Raw genomic sequence first — 20268 nt, 5'->3', positions numbered from 1 at the left:
TGCTAAAAGCGTAACCCTTTTTCTTTTGTGGTTTATACTTTCACTTTGACTTCAGAGCAAGATCGAGGATGTATATTATCCACAGTAGTACATATCATGTAATGAATTACAATCTTTGCATAATTTTTTTATGATTTAGGAAAAAGTAAATATTCTTTTCTATCAAGTTATGAAAATATTCTTCCAGAAAAATATATACAACTGCTCTATATTGAATTCAATATTTTCACCATTTTTATGTCCTTAAATGTCAATAAAAGTCAACCGTGTTGAATTGAATTCACTGCCAATCACTCTTTCCTATGTCATTTACTGAACACCCACAGGATAAACAGCCTTACACTATATGCTCATCTTACTTAAATCATATACCACGTAGAGGGACTTTGTAATAAATGCAACTGATGTGACTTTTGCCAAAATAAATAGATGCACAATACAGTTCTCATTAAAAATGTAATATTATATGAACAGGTGGAATTTGTGCCCTTAAATACAATTGTGTTTTTGTTATTCTGGTAAAGAAGTGATAAGAAACAATAGTAAGTGTTTTAATGATATTTTTAAAAATGTACATTTTAGGGCCTTCCCATCTTCTATTAGTTTCGGTGTTTCTGGTTTTATATGAAGGTCCTTTATCCACTTGGTCTTGAGCTTTGTACAAGGTGCTAAGAATCGATCGATTTGCATTCTTTTATATGCTGATCTCCAGTTGAACCAGCACCATTTTCTGAAAAGGCTGTCCTTTTTCCACTGGATGGTTTTAGCTCCTTTGTCAAAGATCAAGTAACCATAGGTGTGTTGGTTCATTTCTGGGTCTTCAATTCTACTCCATTGATCTTCCTGCCTGTCTCCGTACCAATACCATCCAGTTTTTTTCACTATTGTTCTGCAGTACAGCTTGAGGTCAGGGATGGTGATTCCCCCAGAAGTTCTTTTATTGTTGAAAATAGTTCTTGCTATCCTGTTTTTTTGGTAGATGTTGTTGTAGTTGTTATTTCAAATGAATTTGCAAATTGCTCTTTCTATCTCTATGAAGAATTAAGTTGGAATTTGATAGGGACTGCATTGAATCAGTAGATTGCTTTTGGCAGGATGGCCATTTTTACTATATTAATCCTGCCAATCCATGAGCTTGGGAGATCTTTCCATCTTCTGAGATCTTCTTCAGTTTCTTTCTTCAGAGACATGAAGTTCTTGTTATACAGATCTTTCACTTGCTTGGTTAGGTTCACTAAGGTATTTTATTTTATTTGTGACTATTGTGAAGGGTGTCATTTCCCTAATTTCTTTATCAGCCTGTATATTCTTCAAGTAGAAGAAAGCTACTGATTTGTTTAAGTTGATTTTATATCCAGCCACTTTGCTGAAGTAGTTTTACAGGTTTAGGGGTCCTTTGGTGGAAGTTTTGGGGTCACTTAAGTAAACTATCATATCACCTGCAAATAGTGATATTTTGATTTCTTCTTTTCCTATTTGTATCCTTTTGACTTCCTTTTGTTGTCTAATTCCTCTGGCTAGGAGTTCCAGTACTATATTGAATAGGTAGGGAGAGTATGGGCAGCCTTGTCTAGTCCCTGACTTTAGTCTCCATGTTAGTCTCTATTTTCTCTCCATTTAGTTTGATGTTGGCTACTGGCTTGCTGTATATTGATTTCACTATGTATGGGCCTTGAATTCCTAATCTTTCTAAGACTTTTATCATAAAGAGATGTTGAATTTTGTCAAATGCTTTCTCAGCATCTAGTGAGATGATCATGTGGTTTTTTCCTTTGAGTTTGTTTATATGGTGGATTACGTTGATGGATTTCCATATATAAAACCATCCCTGCATTCCTGGGATAAAGCCTACTTTATAATGATGGATGATTGTTTGATATGTTCTTGAATTTGGTATTTTTTTGAGTATTTTGCATCAATATTCATAAGAAAGATTGGTCTTAAGTTTTCTTTCTTTATTGTGTCTGTGTGTGGTTAGGTATGAGCATAATTGTGGCTTCATAGAATGAATTGGGTAGTATTCCTTCTGTTTCTATTTTGTTGAATAGTTTGAAGAGAATTGGTGTTAGGTCTTCCTTGAAGATATGATAGAATTCTCCACTAAAACAAACTGGTCTTGGTCTTTTTTTGGTGAAGAGACATTTAATGACTGCTGCTGTTTCAGAAAAAGGTCCTGAACAGAACAGTAATGGCTTATGCTCTAAGTTCAAGGATTGACAAATGGGACCTCATAAAATTGCAAAGGTTCTGAAAGCAAAGGAAACTATCAATGGTAAAAATAGCAACCAACAGATTAAGAAAAGATCTTTACCAATCCTACATCCAGTAGATGGCTAATATCCAATATATACAAAGAACTACAGAAATTAGACTTCAGACCACCAAATCACCACATTAAAAATGGGGTACAAAGCTAAACAAAGAATTCTCAACCGAGAAAACTTGAAATGCCAAGAAGCACCTAAAGAAATGTTCAATATCCTTAGTCATCAGGGAAATGCAAATCAAAACAACCCTGAGATTCTACCTCACACCAGTCAGAATGGCTAAGATCAAAAACTCAGGTGATAGTAAATGCTGGCAAGGATGTGGAGAAAGAGGAACACTCCTCCATTGCTGGTGGACTGCAAGCTGGTACAACCACTCTGAAAATCAGTCTGGCAGTTACTCAGAAAATTGGACATACATTACCTGAGGACCCAGCTATACCACTCCTGGGCATATACCCAGAAGATACTCCAACATATAAAAAGGACACATGCTCCATTATGTTCATAGTAGCCTTATTTATAATAGTCAGAAGCTGTAAAGAACCCAGATGTCCTTCAACAGAGAAATGGAAAAAAAAGTGGTACATTTATACAATGGAGTATTACTCAATAAAAATAATGAATTTGAGAAATTCTTAGGCAAATGGATGGAACTAGAAAATAGCATCCTGGATGAGATAACCTAATCACTAAAGAACACACATGGTATGCACTCACTGATAATTGGATATTAGCCCAAAAGTTGGAAGTGGGTAGGTAGATGGGAGCATATCCTCATAGATGCAAGAGGAGGGGGATTAGATAGGGGATTCCTGTGTCTGGGCTAAATAGGTAAATGGGATAACATCTGAAATATAAATAAAATATCCAATAAAAATTTACACTTTAAAAGAATATTCTATCTTGGTTACTAAAATATCACTTACCATATCGCAGAAATATTAAAATTTAAAAATGGTAAATATTTACAAATATTTTAAAAAACAATTTATTTAAGTGCTTATAAACTATATTCAATCTCCAAATCACCTACTGTAGGAGAGAAAAAAGTCCTCCCAGTTGTCTTCTCATCTCCATATGTACCCTTAGCACCGTATGCACAGATACACAGATACAAACATACAAATACACAGTCATAGTTACAAAATAAGTAATAAAGCCTTTCCTTCTACTGCTCTGTTTTCCATCAGGAATTTCAATGTCAATAACAATGAAAGAGACTTATGTGAGAAACTTCCAATCCAATTGTGTGTTCTAATCCAATGTTCTAACTCTATTTTCTTGACCATATAACAACATTGGTTATAAAAGAGCCATGTATTATCTCTGCCCAAGCAGCACATAAAACATTTTCATTTGTCCTTATATTCACATTTTTATTTTATTTTGTGTTTGTCTTTTTAATTCACCTTACTTTTATCATAATGATTATCATCACCGCTATCATAGCACTTAGCATATTTATTTTCTCTCTCTCTTTTTTAAATTTTTACTGAAGATAGACTTTCTTTTCATACACTCTATCCTAATTCCTCCTCAATAACCCCAACTCTCAACCAGACTCCTGCCCATTCTGTCTTTCATTAGAAAACAAACAGGCTTCTGAGGGTGAATAATAAAATAAAATGTAAACAAAAACTAACACACCACAATTGGACCAAACTAAGAAAGAGAAGGAAAAGAGCCCATGAAAGGGCACAAGAAGCTGATATAGACACAGACAACCACTGGTTCCCACACTCAAGGATATGATAAAAACTGGAAACCATAATTTATATGCAAAAGACTTTTATTAAAAAAATAAATAAATGTTTAAATTAAATGAATATAAAAATAAAAAGATATGTATTACTATCAAGGATATAATCAATTTAAATATTTTTTCTGAAAAAAAAAACAATTTTTGTTTCTTGGAAAATTATATCCACACTTTTATTTGTTTTCTAATGTCACATAAGAAATAGACTTTTTGTAATTTTAACAAAGTTTTGGAATTCAGTACATGAAAAGTATATCACATAATTAATTCACAGATAGGTCTTTTGTATGTTTTAAAATTCATTTACCATTAAAATAATTTTAGAATTAAGCATAGTGACACACTCAGATCAGGAATCAGGAGGCAGAGCAAATATAGCTCCCTGAGCTGGGGAATCAAGGTTTATATAATGCATTCAAGGTCAACCAGGGCTACCCATTAAAACCCTGTCTCCTGTGTGTGTGTGTGTGTGTGTGTGTGTGTGTGTGTTTGTATATATGCTTCATATATATACATATATTTATATATGTTATATAGTTATATGTTTATATTGTGTATTTGTAGTCATGTTTGTTGAAGATAAACTAAATATATGCAAATGTTGAGACATGTTATGCAAGTAGTTCTGCTGTGAAATACTATAAATGTACCTTAAATCTGGCTAGAGAAATCTACTCACAGAAAGATGTTAAAATTAAGTGTGCATAAACCCACTTCAGCAAGATAGGAAATGCAAACATGGTAACATCAGAGCATCCTTGTTATTGGTGTTTCTTTGAAGTAAATGAATTAGTGTGAAGTTTGGAAAGATAAAATACTATAAGTAGCAATTAAAAAGCAAGTACTTCTGAGACAATTCTCAAGAATGGAGCCGAATTCTGGTACTAACTGTATACAATAGCTGCAAATATCACAGATATCATTTTTGACTTCTTTAGTTTCCTTCCCTATAACCCAAAGATGAACAGTTTTCCCAAAATAGACAAGGATAATGGATTCAATACAAAGACAATGTCTTGGCTTGTGATAAGCATTCTAGTGGTTCTTGCATTTATTTGTGAGATGTTGCCACCATGAATCTAGTGTGAATGGATGAATGAAAAACATGTATGCATTGTTCTCACAAACACAGGACCCAAGATCCATCACCTTTAAAAAGAACACAGTGCCTCAAGTAAGCATGCTGCTTGCTGCATTCTCTACTGTTAAGGAAACAAATCCAAAATCATCTTTGAACTTTTTGGCCAAATAACTTTAACTGAGACCCAAGAGTGTAAAGTCCCACTTAAAGGAGAGTTTAAATTATGATCCTTCATCCAACCTTTCTAAAAACAAACAAACAAACAAGAAGAAATCGGTACCAAGACCAGAGACTCTGCTTCTGTGCTGAGATCTGGTTAAAAAGAAGGAGCCGGAGAGCCAACTGTTGTGCTGCATTGAGTTTCATGTGCACAGTATGGTGGGCTGCTTCATTCATTATGCTCCTCCAAGGGAGAAAGCAATGGTAATTAATTTTCTCTGCCATAAGTTAGAACACAATACCTCCTAAAGAAGAATTTTTTTAATTCAGGAAAAAAATGTCCTAGAAATGATATGTCAAGGGAGGACATGTTTTAACCAGAATTAATTCTATGAGACTGGACATCAAATGTAGTTTCAGTTAAAAAGTTAGCAGGGAATGTCACATCTTAAGGGGTCATTTGCAGGACTCACTTAGAGGTTGCACCTCAAAGTATTTAAAGAAAAGCATCATGGTTTGCCACTGACATAACTATAAACTGGAACAAATGTTTAGGATGACATTACCCATATATTGACTTAAACAAACAAACAAATAAAGAAGCAGAAACAAAACAAACAAAAAAACCCCACTGAAACCAGAAAGGTCTTCAGCCTTACCATAAAACCTTAATCTCTAAGGTCATAAAAAAGAACACACTAGAATAGATCACACTAGAATTGTTAAGCTTTGTAATCAAATTCTGAATTTAAAGTTTCCACAGATTGTATATTTATATATATTGATCCTACCCACATATTATCAATTTCAGTACATTGTGATAAAATATTAAAGCCGTGTGATGAATTAACAAAAACTCGTTTGAAAATGAGAATTTGTATTTCTCTCAATCCAGGGGAGCAATGAAAAATAGAGCCTATCAAAGGAAATCTATTCTTCATAGTTTGTTACATTTTATAGTCGTATTTTATCAACAGTAAACACGTGATAAGAAAATACCCAAACAATCGTGAAATATGAAACGTACTATTACAAGTTTCATTTAATCTACTTTCAAGAGTCAATAGTAATCAAAGATCATATTGTTGAATCTAATGTAATGTTCTCTTACTTACAAGGCTCATGCCATTTTAAAATAAGTTAAATTTTGATAAAACAAATGTCCTAAGGGATTGCAAAATAATAATCCCTAATTGAATATGCTGCAACTGCTAGAACATGAAAATGTTTGAAAAATCAATATAAGTATTTCAAAATAGTTGCTGAAATGTCTTTATATCAATTTCTAAAATACAGATTTAAATGAAAATAGTAATAATATAATATTATGAAATTATTACTAAGCTCTGTAAATGCCTTGGAAGAATAAAAGCTAACATCTGCAACAAAAGATGTGCAGCAGACAAGTCAGAAAGAAAGCCAGCTCAATTCCATTCAAAAAAGTCTTGTTGGAATTGAAAGGAGCAGAAAGCCCAAGGTGGAAGGGACACACTATATAGAAACACGTGGCCATCTAGCATGATGGTACCATAGAGGGAAGGTGGGGAGTTTCACTCTGAATAAAAATTGAGAGAACATTTGAGTGCCTGAGAGATGATGGGGAGCACACAGGCTTCTCTCAGAGAAACTACTACCCCAGGCATTTCCCTGGACCGGACCCAGAAAATGAAGAAAAGATCTGACATTTTATAAGTTTTTGGAGTGTCATGAAGTTTCACATCATCTGATTTACTTCAGCATAGTGTACATGATCAACTGCATGGAGGAGCAAGCTTTTGGTCAGGACTGTAAATCAGGAGCTGCTGTTAGGTCACTGCACAGAAACCTTAGTTCTTAGTTCAGCTTTCCCAGATATCAGGGTTGCGTGGTGACTCGGTTCTTTGGATTCTGACCTAAACGTATAGGCTCGTGAATCACTCTGGTCACAGTCACTGTGAGGGACACACTAAAGACAACAGAGGCTTGAATCAGTCATGTTAGCCCTCTTCCTTTTTCCTCTCTACTTTTTCCTCCCATTCTGCCCTTTCCTCTCCCCCTCTTCTGTTTTCATTCTTCTCTTAATATTAGTGTGAGTGATAAAGTCAGAATATCAGGCTTGACCCTCCAGATTACTACCTTCCCTTTCTGTCTGGAATCACTATAAAGATAAATTCAGTATCTCTGCCATCTAATTGATGGAGTTTCAAAAGCTGACCTCGATCACCCATTAGTCAATCTTTGTTTTGCTTAATTCAAATCTTTAACTTAATTTATTCCTTCTGTATTTAAATAAAAGAAAAAATATATGCTTATGTATGTGTCTGTAAATATGTATATAGATAGGTAGATAAATGATATATAAGCTGCTTTAAGAACTCATTATTTTGAAATATGAAAAAATTAAAATACATGAAACATGTGTGATCCAAAATTATCTCAGAACAAAGTTTTATTATCTTCTTTTTTAAATACAAGAAATATAGATTTTAGAAGCATTTTAAATCATACATCTGGAGCTAAGGAGCCAGGAATTAACCTGTTTTTTTTATGATTGTGGAATGCAGATTGCTTTCTAGTTATACAGTGCCGGGTATAAGAATCAGAAGTCACTTCATGGTCAGATAATTCTACTTCTCTTTTTTTATGCCTAAAGATATAATTTTGCTGAAATTTAAAATCAATAAAGAAAATGTGACTGAACTCCATGTCCTGACAGCACATCAGTTACTAAAAAGTTCAACACAAATGTTTGTGCACACAGTAAATCTGATAATTTTATAGCATGCTGCATGTGTTAACTGAGTAAAAACTGGAAAATCTCCTATCTTAGATCAATCCAGAAGGACTGTGAGGACCTGGATTTATGTGCATCTTCTCTATTTCTTTCATAATATTTCTTTAAAACTTGCAATTTTTCAAATTATGTGGTTTAGAGATTTTATGAGTCTATGAAAACGCATATAATATGCCAAAAATGAATGATCTACCTTAGGTCACATAATAAAAAAATGTGCAAATATTGTGCTTTGGTCTGGCAATTTTGAAGTCTTCTCTAAAGGAATTAATATTCAAAAGCTAAATGACTGACTTTTGGAAAATCGAGATTATAATAGAAATTGATATTATATATAATGTAGTATTTGTGCATAAGAACTTTTCTCCATAAACATGAAAGTGGTTCTCCTGTATTTATGTGAACTGACAGTATTTGTGTGGAACCTCAATCTCTTAATTTAGAGCATAAAATCTACTTCTACCTGATACTAATTAAGAACAAGTTGTTCTCTGTATTCATATCTCTCTCTCTCTCTCTCTCTCTCTCTCTCTCTCTCTCTCTCTCTGTGTGTGTGTGTGTGTGTGTGTGTGTGTGTGTGTTTCTTGTCTACTTTAAACTCTCAGAGGATAAATTACTTCTCTTCTAGTCCTTTCTTCTGGAAACATTTAAAGAGGAGTAGCAATACAATTTAGATTTTTTCCACTCCTATATTACCTTACATTTTATAATCTTTTATTTTCCTTATAAAATCTACATTTTTCACAGAGAAATGAGTATTTATTTATAGAAGATAGTTTAACATTATGAGGAAGAGGAATAAAGATTCATAAAGGATGGATGAATGAGAAATTGTTTTATAGTCATTGATAAGATAATTCTCATATGAGTTTGTTCATATATTCCTTAACACACTGTTATCAAAAATTACATTATAGAAAGGAAGCATAAAAAAGGAGAAAAAAGGCACATGAATGATTATGAATGTCTGTCTCAGTATGGAGACCATTGACAATCTTTGTAAAAAATTTTAAATGAGGACTTCAAACATCTTCCATCACACAATTTTTTTATTTGAATTTTTAAAACATATCTTAAAAATAAAAACTGGATTGGCAACATGACAAGTACATTGAAATCCCTCTTTATTCATTCATCTCTCTTTCATTCATTTTTAAGAACAGCCACTGTATTTATATTGCACAAAAAGTAAAAGGTAAGTTACCACAATAAATATGTAATGCGAATCTGTAGCAGACTAACTCACCTTGTGCTGAGAGAGAAGCAACAGCAACTGCTGGACACAACATCTCTCCATGCCTAAGACTGGTGTAAGAAGCTGCATTAGAAAGAACTATGTTTTCGCCCTCTGCAGAATTCGTGCTTGGGAAAAGCATCACGGGTGTGTTTCTGTGCTTTGTTTTGATATTTTCCCTACATAGAGAGTATTCGCTAGCATCAGACTATTGTTGCTGCACCTTCCAATTCATGTGCTTAACCCAAACCCATAATTGATAGAATAAGAAGATTAAGGGGGCCTTTGAGATATCATTAGGAATGAGGACAAAGACTTTTAGGAATTGATTCAACATAACATAACATAACATGGACCTAGATAGAAGTTGGTGGTGTCTGACACTATTTCAGAACTCACACATGCTAGTAAACAGTGAAGATAGAAGCTCCTCCCCCAACAACCTATTTCAAGTGTTCAACTCTTAGAATTTCCTATTGTTTACAATACACGATTTACAACATTTTTAATTGTTATAGAGATTTTTACAATACCAATTTACCCAATATACCATCTTCTCATATGAATAAATTAATATCAACAACATTATCATGTATTTAGGAGGTTAGTAGCAAACACTACATTATTGAATGTGAATGGATTATCTGGCTAATTTGTAGCTCAAACACATTGGTAAAGTAAATAGTTCAAATATTTTGTGTCACAGACTCTCCTGCCTCTCATTCATATCTCTTTCAGATTAGTAATGTCACAACATTATTCTACCACTTACAGTAGTAACCTGTGGCAGTTAATACACTAAAACTTAGAATATGTTGTTTGATTTTGTCTTCATAACATACAATATTTGCTATAACTCCTGTGCTCAGTTTGAGTAAAGAAAGTAATTAGCAGTAATTAACTTGCTAAATTTCTTTGTTAGTAAGTAGGAAAGCCAAGTAGACCCAGTTGGGCTGACTTCTGGGCCCTTAGTCATAAAACACTGGGTAGTATTTCATTAAGCATGGCAACATAACAGTTCTCTTCATGCTAACATGATATTGACAAGCTTTCTACCTTTGTTCTGAAAATGCATTTGGCATGAAGTAATATATTATAAAAAATTAACATGGTGTATTTTAATTTTTTATTTGGGCTATTGATGTTTAGAAGAAAAAGTACCTAGTAAGCCTAAAAAAGACAAATAATCAATAAACATACTTATAATATCTGTCATAATGGAAAACCACACCTATCCCTTTATTTGGATATAATATAGAAAAACAGTCTAGAACTAATAATTGTATTATTTCTGAGATAAACTTACAAACTAATAACCTTAAATGTTATCTAAACAAGTATTTCTCTGAGGTTTTTGTTAATTTTGAAGAATATCCTTTCCTTTATAATCTTATGCTAAGACATATTTGGTTGAATAAAATAATACAATGAATTATTTGTGAAGGAAAATGGTGTAGCTGGCTCACTTCCAGTGTAAAGTTTATTGTCACAGTTCTGTTTTTGTTCACAACCGTCAGTTACTAAGTGTGGTTGGGCTACTTTAAGTCAACTATATTTCATCAGACTATCAGAGCTAATGCAAATTGCATTATCAGAAAAGCACATGCATCCTATTTCAGGGGAGATTCTAGAGGTCTGGCTCAACAAGTCTCTGAAAGGAGGAACTTGAGGAGAAAAAATAGTGGAAAAGAACGAAATGTCTTAATTAATTAAAATACCCAAATACTTTAAAACAAAGACCTTTGAGTTCACTGGTATTCTGTATGTAATGAAATGCTATGAGACTAAGAAAGTAATCTGGAAATATTTGGGGGACAATCTCACACAGAACTCAAAGACATTCAAATTCTAAACAGCCAAGGTAAAACTCTTAAACCTATGGACATTCAGGGGGAAAGTAGTATATTATTTTTTATAATATATTACTTCATGTCAAATGCATTTTCAGAACAAAGGTAGAAAGCTTGTCAATATCATGTTAGCATGAAGAGAACTGTTATTTTGTGTTCTTTTTCATAAGAACACAAAAATTCAATCTAAGCTAACAAATGCTAAAAACCCACCAGAGTGCAGAGAAATAACTAAGAGATGATTTAATGCTTAGATGTAAAGGTCCTCACTTCATCCTCAAGGATGACAAACATGGTGGTGTGAGGGGTGAATCACACATTCTCAATGGAAAGAAATTAGCTGCCAGGGCAGCACACATAATGCTCACTAAAAGAAAACGACATTTAAAAAGCATGCAATATTTAAATATAGAAAACATAATGAACAGCTAGAAATTTAAAAAAAAAACAAACAAAAAATCACTAGACTTAATGGTAAATTCACTGATAAATACAAATGCAAGGAAAACTGATCATGTGCTGAAGGTGCAATAAGGATGAGATGAGTAGACAAAATCTCCCTAGTAGGTGTTGGGCCTCCTTGTGCAGTGCTTGCTTAGTGTGCATGAAGATCTTGCTTCAGTCTCCAGAAGTAGGAAAAAAGACTGTCACAACGTAAAGAGAAATATGAGCAGAGTAAGCAAGCATTGAATGGTAGAGCTAAAGAAAGTGTCAAAAAATTCCAAGGGCTGACTAAGTTGTCTGTATATAACAAACACAGCAGCCTTGAAGACTTAATCAGAGTACTTGAGACAAAAGAGTTTAAAACCATGAGCCCATCTCCAGCAGCCTGGCAGATATGTTTTGAGGTATAACTTCTATGGAATTCATGAGAAGTGAGAAATTTAAGACAAGGGATATCTTGGAAGAAGTACTGAGTCACATTTCCCATGTAGTTAGCTATTACAGAAAGTAGAATAGTGTAGGAACATGAAGTTTTGATAAGAATGCTAATAACCTACTGGGTAATAAAATGTAAGGCTATATGACAGTTGTTAGTCATGGGACATTGGACAAGGGTGGATACAAAATCTCTTATATGTGTCAACTGTGATATGAATGCTTGTTTCCTTCATCTCATGTGCTGCCATATCCCAGGCTTAAAGGATGAAGGGTGGGGTCTGCAGGATCTCCATCTGGCTGGGAATGAATGCTGGGCAGTGGGGGAGAAAGGCCTTCTTTAAGACTTTTAAAGAAACACATCTTTTAGAATCTTAGTTTGTGCACATACACTTTATTTGGAAGGGCTATTGATGAACCTTGGAGAGTGGGAAGTTTTCAGGGTGAATGTAAAATTATTGGCTAAAGTTTAAATTACTTTTAGTGCCTCATTTGTATGGGGAGACATTCCAGGAATCCCAGGTACTTACAGGTGGATTCTTATTGGCAAAGATAAAGTTGAACTTATAGGTCTGCCAAAGACTACTTGACCTTCATCAAGTAGAAGGTGTGGAGACTCGGGCTACCAAGATAAGATCAAAGAAGGGAAATCCCTGTTCAAAAAGGGAGTCCACAGCTTTGTGCCAAGCTCAGAAGAGCTATCTGGACATGGTAGACTGTGATCTTAATTCACAGGGCTTGCAAACACACAAGCATGCATTAAAAACTTGAGATGAGCAGCCTTCATCAAGTCCTAGCTGCATAGGAAAGCCAGGCTGGATGTCAGCTTATCACATGCACCACATGGCTAAAACTAGATAGGATTTAGGTTCCATCTGCTAAATTCAGTGAGGAACTACCAAGCTGAGCTTTTCTCACCTTCCTGACCTGCAAATTGAAATTGTTACTTAGATGTACTACATTTTTATATATGTTCTAATAAAAATTGATAATTAATACAATAATTAAACTTGTAATTAATGTTTTCCACACATACACTTTCACAGTCTGCAACCTGAGGTGGATTTATTAGAAGATCTACTAACTTTATAAATACAGGAAGTACAAATCTCACAGAAATTAGAATAAAGAGATCTGTTTCTGTCTTGTGATATAAGATAGCCTTAACATTTATTAAAATAAATGTAGTTTGGTGCTAGAGATATGGCTCACATATTGAGAATCATTATTGCTCTTTTAGTAGACCCAGGTTCAGTTCCCAGTACCTACAATGTAGCTCACAGCTGCCAATAACCCTAGTTCCAGGAGATCAGGCAAACTCTTCTACCTTCCACAGGCTAATGCATGCTCATTGTACACAAACATATACTCAGGAAAACAAACATGAACCTTTGTTCATGATTTGAAAAGCCTAGTAAATTTATAAACTATATATAAATAGTAAGGATAGAGACAGAGGGATGCTGTATAGGTTAGCCCGAAAATCTGCTTTTTACTCAAGAAGAAAACATTGTTTGAGAATTTGAAAGTAAGTGTAAAGGAATGTATTAATTGATTGAAAGAGAAAAGGTAACTATCATAATTGTATCAGAAGAAAAACCACATGATAAAGTGCAGCGTTCAGGCTAGAAAAACTGCCATAGCAAATTAATTGTCTTGTATGTATATAACATAACTTTTCTCATTATATATAATTAATGAGAATATATATGTATATATATATATATATGAAACAAAGATAGATAGATAGATAGATAGATAGATAGATAGATAGATAGATGATAGATAGATAGATAGATGTACCAATGGAGCTTAAAAGAGATTTTTAGAGAGGGTACAAGACTAGTGGAGGAAGTTTAGATGAAAATAACAATGGCTAAACAGGAAAGAGATTAAGAACAGCCAATTATAATGGCAAACACTTGGAAAAAGCCCTATGTGATGTGTTTATAAAAAGATAAAGAGAGGGGAGATATGTTCTATGGAGGTGTGTTGAGGTATGGGGGAAGGGAATGCTTCAGCAAGCCCATGCCAAGGCATCTGTTTCCCCTGAGGGACCAGTCACATGACATTATAGTATAAAATACAGTTTATTAAGGGAGGAGGGGAGCATAGGTAGCAAAATCAAGAGGGTAGGAGAGAGAGAGAGAGAGAGAGAGAGAGAGAGAGAGAGAGAGAGAGAGAAGAAGAAGAAGAAGAAGGAGGAGGAGGAGGAGGAGGAGGAGGAGGAGGAGGAGGAGGAGGAGGAGGAGAAGGAGGAGGAGGAGGAAGAAGAGGAGGAAGAGGAAGAAGACAAGGAGGAGGAGGAGGAGGAGGAGGAGGAGGAGGAGGAGGAGGAGGAGGAGGAGGAGGAGGAGGAGGAATAATAGAGGCCAGCCATGAGCATGTGGAGAAAGAGGGAAAGAGAATGAGGAGAGAGGGGGAAGGGAAAGCAATAGCAAAAGACAGCAGGAGAGAGCAAGAGAGCGAGAGAGCAGGAGAGGGCAAGCAGCCCCTTTTATAGTGAGTCAGATCTACCTGGCTATTGCCAAGTAACTATGGGGCAGAGATTAGACAGAATGTTAACCCTTTGGAAACCTGCACCCTTGGAATCTTATTTGATACACTTATGACTTCTTCCTGGTCCCTCCTGTTCAACATATGAAATGACTTCTTGTACTATCATATTTGGGGATTATTGTCAATATGCCCTTCTTTGGAATCCTCTCTATTGTTGTTTCTTCAAGAAGGCAGCCTTTATAGAAGCTCTTCCAGGAAGACATCTGTAAATTCTCCTATCAGATGATAGAAAGCCACAGTCTATCTTGGTACCTATGACCAACTTAAGAAAGTTCTCCCTTAAATCCTTTCTCAGTTTATTCTGAAAACTTATGGCACTCATAAAATTTTCCTAATAGCTCAAAAATGCAGAATGAAGTAACAAGGCAGGAGGTAAAGAAGACATCAAATGGCACCCAAATGTAGACTGCCGTGGCAGACACATTCATCTGAACATCTAGTGTTCAGATACTTAATAACACAGAGACTTCAGTAATGCAGAGAGCCTGAACATACTTCCATGAGGCTGTAAATGGATGTCTTAATGTGTATCAAAAACTACATTACTCATATTCCTAATTCTGAAACAGTCCAAAGATAAGAAAAATCAATACATTATTTTATAAGTCAGCATTAATAGACCTTGAACACATAATGTTGAATGAGGATAGTAAATAAATATTAATCTTATATGAAGTCTTTCCATTTTTCTGGAATATTTTGCAGTTTCTTTGTCCACTGTCTTAAAGTTTTCATTGTACAAAATCTTTTCCTTCTTTGGCTTGATTTGTTACAATCATTTTATTATTTTATTTTATGCTGTTGTGAATTTCTTTGTTTCCCAAATTAGCGAAAGAATGCCAGCAGTACCTTTCAGTGCACATTCATGTTATTGTGGGTAAAAAGATATATGGTAAGCAGAGCCATTCATTTACAAGATACATTAGGAAATGTGATATCAAGTAAACAATGTAAACACAAAGAAAGCAGGTCTTCATTACCTTCTGTCACTAGACAGCTTCATAGATTTGAGAAAAAACATTTACATTTTGTGAACTTTAATTTTTTCTCTTACAAAAATGGATTTAAAACCTGAATCTTCATAAATGTTCTTTTACTGATAAAATATTTAATAATGCCACTACTGTTATATCCCAAATAACTTCCTAGTTTTTACTTAATTGTTGGAGAAAGATAAATATGTTCTCAGTGAGAAAAGTAACCAAGTATATATATTCAATTTTTCTCTAGTTCAGCAATTTGTAAGTATATACTCTTCCAATCTGACATGAGTTTCAATGACTTTCTTTTTTCTTGACTTTTTGAAAATTGTATACAGATTGAACTCAGTGGGTTTGAAAAAGGAGAATGTGAAATTATGTGGATAAGGAGATGGAACACAATATGGTCGCAATGGGGGATGAGTGTGGTCACAGCACATAGTATAAAAATCTCAGAGTTATTAATCTATTATTATTATTATTTGATTTTTTGAGACAGGGTTTCTCTGTGTAGTCCTGGCTGTCCTGGAACTCACTCTGTAGACCAGGCTGGCCTCGAACTCAGAAATCCCACCTGCCTTTACCTCCCAAGTGCTGGGATTAAAGGTGTGTGCCACCACTGCCGGGCATATTTTTAAAATATAAATAGAAAAATTATTTGATAGCTTCCACATATTTAAGAAGAAACTCAGGTAATAAGATTTATTTCTAGGTATCAGTTGCAACTAATTCAGGAATCTTCATTTACATTATTTTTATCAAATATAAACTTATTAGAATTCATTTTCTATAGTGATTCACAGAAAGAATAGCATGTGAACTTCTAAAGCTAAATATGCCCAAAAATATGAATCAGTAAAGGTAAAACTGCCTGTTCAGCACCAAAGTGACCTTGGTGTGGAGAACACATGCACTGCCTTCCCACCATTAATGTGTTTCAGCCTCCAATCTTTCCATTTGTAAATTTTATACATTTTGTTTCCTTTTAGCGTAAAAACTTTTTGCATATTTTAGAACAAAGAAAATGTGTCTTCATTTCCAATTTTACTTTACAAGTGTAAAATGATTAGGGTTGTTCTACTGGCTGACCTTCACTTGACACGGACTTGGTATCAGTGATTTTTGTTATTGTTGTTGTCGTCCTCCATGGCTAAGAGTGCAGAATACTAAAGTGTTCTTGTCGCAGTTTCAGCCCCCTCTTTGCATATACCTTTTCCATGACGGCAAATTGATTCCCACTTTCTGATTAACAATGTTCATGGCTCTTCCCCACTTTCTCCTCTATTAGTTTCATTGTATCTGTTTTTTTGTGGAGATTCTTGAGACGACATGAAGCTCAAGAAGAAAGACCAAACTGTTGGTGCTTCGGTCCCTCCTAGAAAGGGGAAGAAAATACAGGATCAAATACGTAGACAAAGTGTGGAGCAGAAACTGAAGGAAAGGCCATCCAGAGACTGTCCTGCCTGGGGATCCATCCCATGTACAGTCACCAAACCCAGACACTATTGTGGATGCCAAGAAGTGCAAGCTGACAGGAGCCTGATTCAGCTGACTCCTGAGAGGCTTTGCCAAAGCCTGAAAAATACAGAAGGGATGCTTGCAACCAGCCACTGGACTGAACACAGGGTCTCCAAAGGGGTCATCAATGGAAGAATTAGAGAAAGGACTGAAGGAGCTGAAGGGGTTTGTAACCACATAGGAAGAACAATAATATCTACCAACAAGACACCTCGCCCCAGAGATCCCAGGGACTAAACTACCAACCAAGGAGTACACATGGAAGCACCCATGGCTCCAGCCACATATGTAGCAGAAAATGGTCTTGTCTGGCATCAATGGGAGCAGAGGCCCTTGGTCCTGTTAAGGCTAGATGCCCCGGTATATGGGAATTTGAGAGCAGGAGGCAAGAGTGGGTGAGTGGATGGAGGAACACCCTCATAGTAGCATGGAACGGGAAATGGATCGGGGTTTTAGGGGGGAACCGGGAAACGGGATAACATTTGAAATGTAAATAAAGAAAATATCCAATAAAGTAAGGTAAAATATTTTAAAAAGTTATATAAAAATATTATTTTGAGTTCAATAAAAATGTCTTTAATCTGAAGATCTTTTTGTGTCTACCTTTTTCATTCCAGATGTTGTTTTAGTGGTTAGTTCCAGAAAGATGTTCTAGTGTTCTCTCTAAAAATGTAAACTTTGAATGTTACATTCTGATTCTCAAACATTTCAGGAATGTTTGCTTCAGAACATCCTTCTAAACATACCACTTCTTAGTTTTTAAAAATGATTTGCCAGAAAGCATGCTGAAAAGTGAAAATTAAAATAAATAAACAAAACCACACATTTAATGAGAAGTCACCAAGTGCCATTGTTTTTCTTACATCTTTAATTACAGCATCTAAATTAATTAGTTTTCTGCTGAGAATTAATTCCATAACCACATCATCCACTTTTTTTCTTAGTAATATAATTGTTATTTTATAACTAATATTTATTTTCATTAACAACATGTTATAATATTAGAATTAATTACATTTGTCCAGCTTCTTTCTTTGTTCATCAAGGGTCTATTTTGTAATTAAGATGTAAGAGGTGTTGTACAGTTTCGATTCTGCAGTGGTTAGAAACTGAACTTTCTTTTTTCTGTCACAATGTTTGGAGTCTCTTGGTGACAGAGGAAAAAAGTGGCATTCCTGAGAAGTATAGTGATTTTCTGTTCTCCTTTCCATAGAATGAGATCCACTTTTCCATGACATATATGAGTTCTGAATTGAGGAGAGCTGAGAATGTTTGAGTTTCTCTCATTTCTTATTTTATAAGTAATCTATTTTGTAGGAGCACATCCACATTTTAAAAGTTCGTAGTAAATCACTTGAGCCATGGTTGTATGGATCGCTTTAAAAAAAAAAAAATGGAAACAGAATACAGCATACCCTCTTCTCCACAGGCCAAAGTCACCTTGCCCATTCAGACTTAATCAAGAAAAATATTGGCTATTTTAGGCATCTTTATATCTCTTGGTCTTAAGTGTAATTAACTCTTGCTTAGGAAGTGATGAGAAATTACATGAATCAGTAGAATACTCAACTATAAGGTTTAATAAATACTTAAAAATTATAATTTATAGAAACCATTTGGGGTATGTCTGTTGATGTTTTCTAAAAATATTAATCAGGTAGTGACGTCACATTAGCACTTATCAGCATTTACTCATGAGGAAGTCATCTTGGTACTCTGGAGCATACATATGTGAAATATATAAGTATAAAAATTTTAAAAATGAAAACACTCAGGGCAAAGCACTGCCTGAAAGCAAACATTCTACACAATGTATAGCAGCTGAGATTGGCTTTGGATTGGCCTCCACAGATTCCTTCATGCTTTCTGTCTGTGTAAGAGGATGGAGGAACAGAGTTGCCAAAGAGTAATATTTATACAGTAATATCAGTTGATATAAGAAATGTGGAGTCTGATGTCTCAAAGCTTCTGTGTGTTATCATGCTTGGGAATGGGTTTGAATATCCAGGAATGTGTCCGAAGGACAGCAACTATTAAAGATGCAGCCTGAACATGGGGTTGCAGATCATGGTGTTCCCTGCAAATGTTTCCTGTCAGTTTGTAACAGTGCCCCTGACTCAAGGTGCAGGGCAGAGACAGGAAGTGTGAAACAATGATGAGGTTAAATGAGACAGATTGACATATGTTAAGAATGGTTAAATACCTCCAACAATGCTCCATGGAGTTTTGAACTGCATTATATGCAGGATGCAACAAAGTTGAAACAGTGAGTAGAGTTGAAAGCAAAGTTTGGGAATGAGCTGGTTGTCTCTTCTCTCTTGTGATCAAGAGTTTCTGAGGGAAAGAAAGTAAGGTGGCATGGGTGTTTTAGGGAGGGAGGGCTTCTCAGGTTTAGTAATGACAAGAACTGCAGGCAAAGTAGACAAACTGATCACAATGGAGAGACAAACACTTTCCCCCAGAGAAATTCCAGTCACTGTTTTAATACTCTTGCTTGGATATTTCCTGTAAAGAAGTTTTCTCTGTAGAAAATTTTTGCAGTGGTTCAATCAATTGTGTTGATATCTTTGACTCTTAGGTAGCAAGACACATTAAGGAGGTTCTGGTTGATTCTTTCCTTTCTCAAATTCCCTTAATTTGCCTTGTCTTTCTAGTAGCAGTAGATTCATGAGATTCAAATTCTGTACATATGAATCATCATGTTAATCTAGCAAGGCAAAGAAGAAAAAAGCAGAAGAGAGTTGAGACAAAATAAAGCAAAATACCAACAACATTTCCATCTGGCAGGAACGAGCAATGTATGAAAACAAGCTGACTATATAAACAAACACAACAGAAATGGATGGAAGGGATTAACAAAGAGAACAGAGATTGGGAATTTTTTTTAAGTACTATAAAAGATCTTCTTTTTTTCCAGATTCAACTCTTTTTTGAAGAAGATACTCTGAAGTTATTGGTCACTTTAACCAGAGTCATTCAGATGTGGTAAAGGCAAGCAGTCTGAATTAATGGTTTCTGGAGACAAAGATTAATATAATGAGAGCTGTTTCTCTATCTCTCCTCTGGCCCTTTTTCTTGTGGAGCAGAAGCAAGAGTTTAAGACACGTGCTACAGGGAAGCAGCAAATGAAACCAGACTCTCATTAGTCCAAGTAGTCACAACCACAGAAGTAGTGAGGGGAAGCCTATGGAAGAGAAGAAAGCATG

Source organism: Arvicanthis niloticus, chromosome 27 (genome assembly GCF_011762505.2).
Source record: "Arvicanthis niloticus isolate mArvNil1 chromosome 27, mArvNil1.pat.X, whole genome shotgun sequence".
Taxonomy (NCBI): domain Eukaryota; kingdom Metazoa; phylum Chordata; class Mammalia; order Rodentia; family Muridae; genus Arvicanthis; species Arvicanthis niloticus.
The sequence above is the reverse complement of the archived record's forward strand: the minus strand, read 5'-3'. Positions refer to the sequence as shown.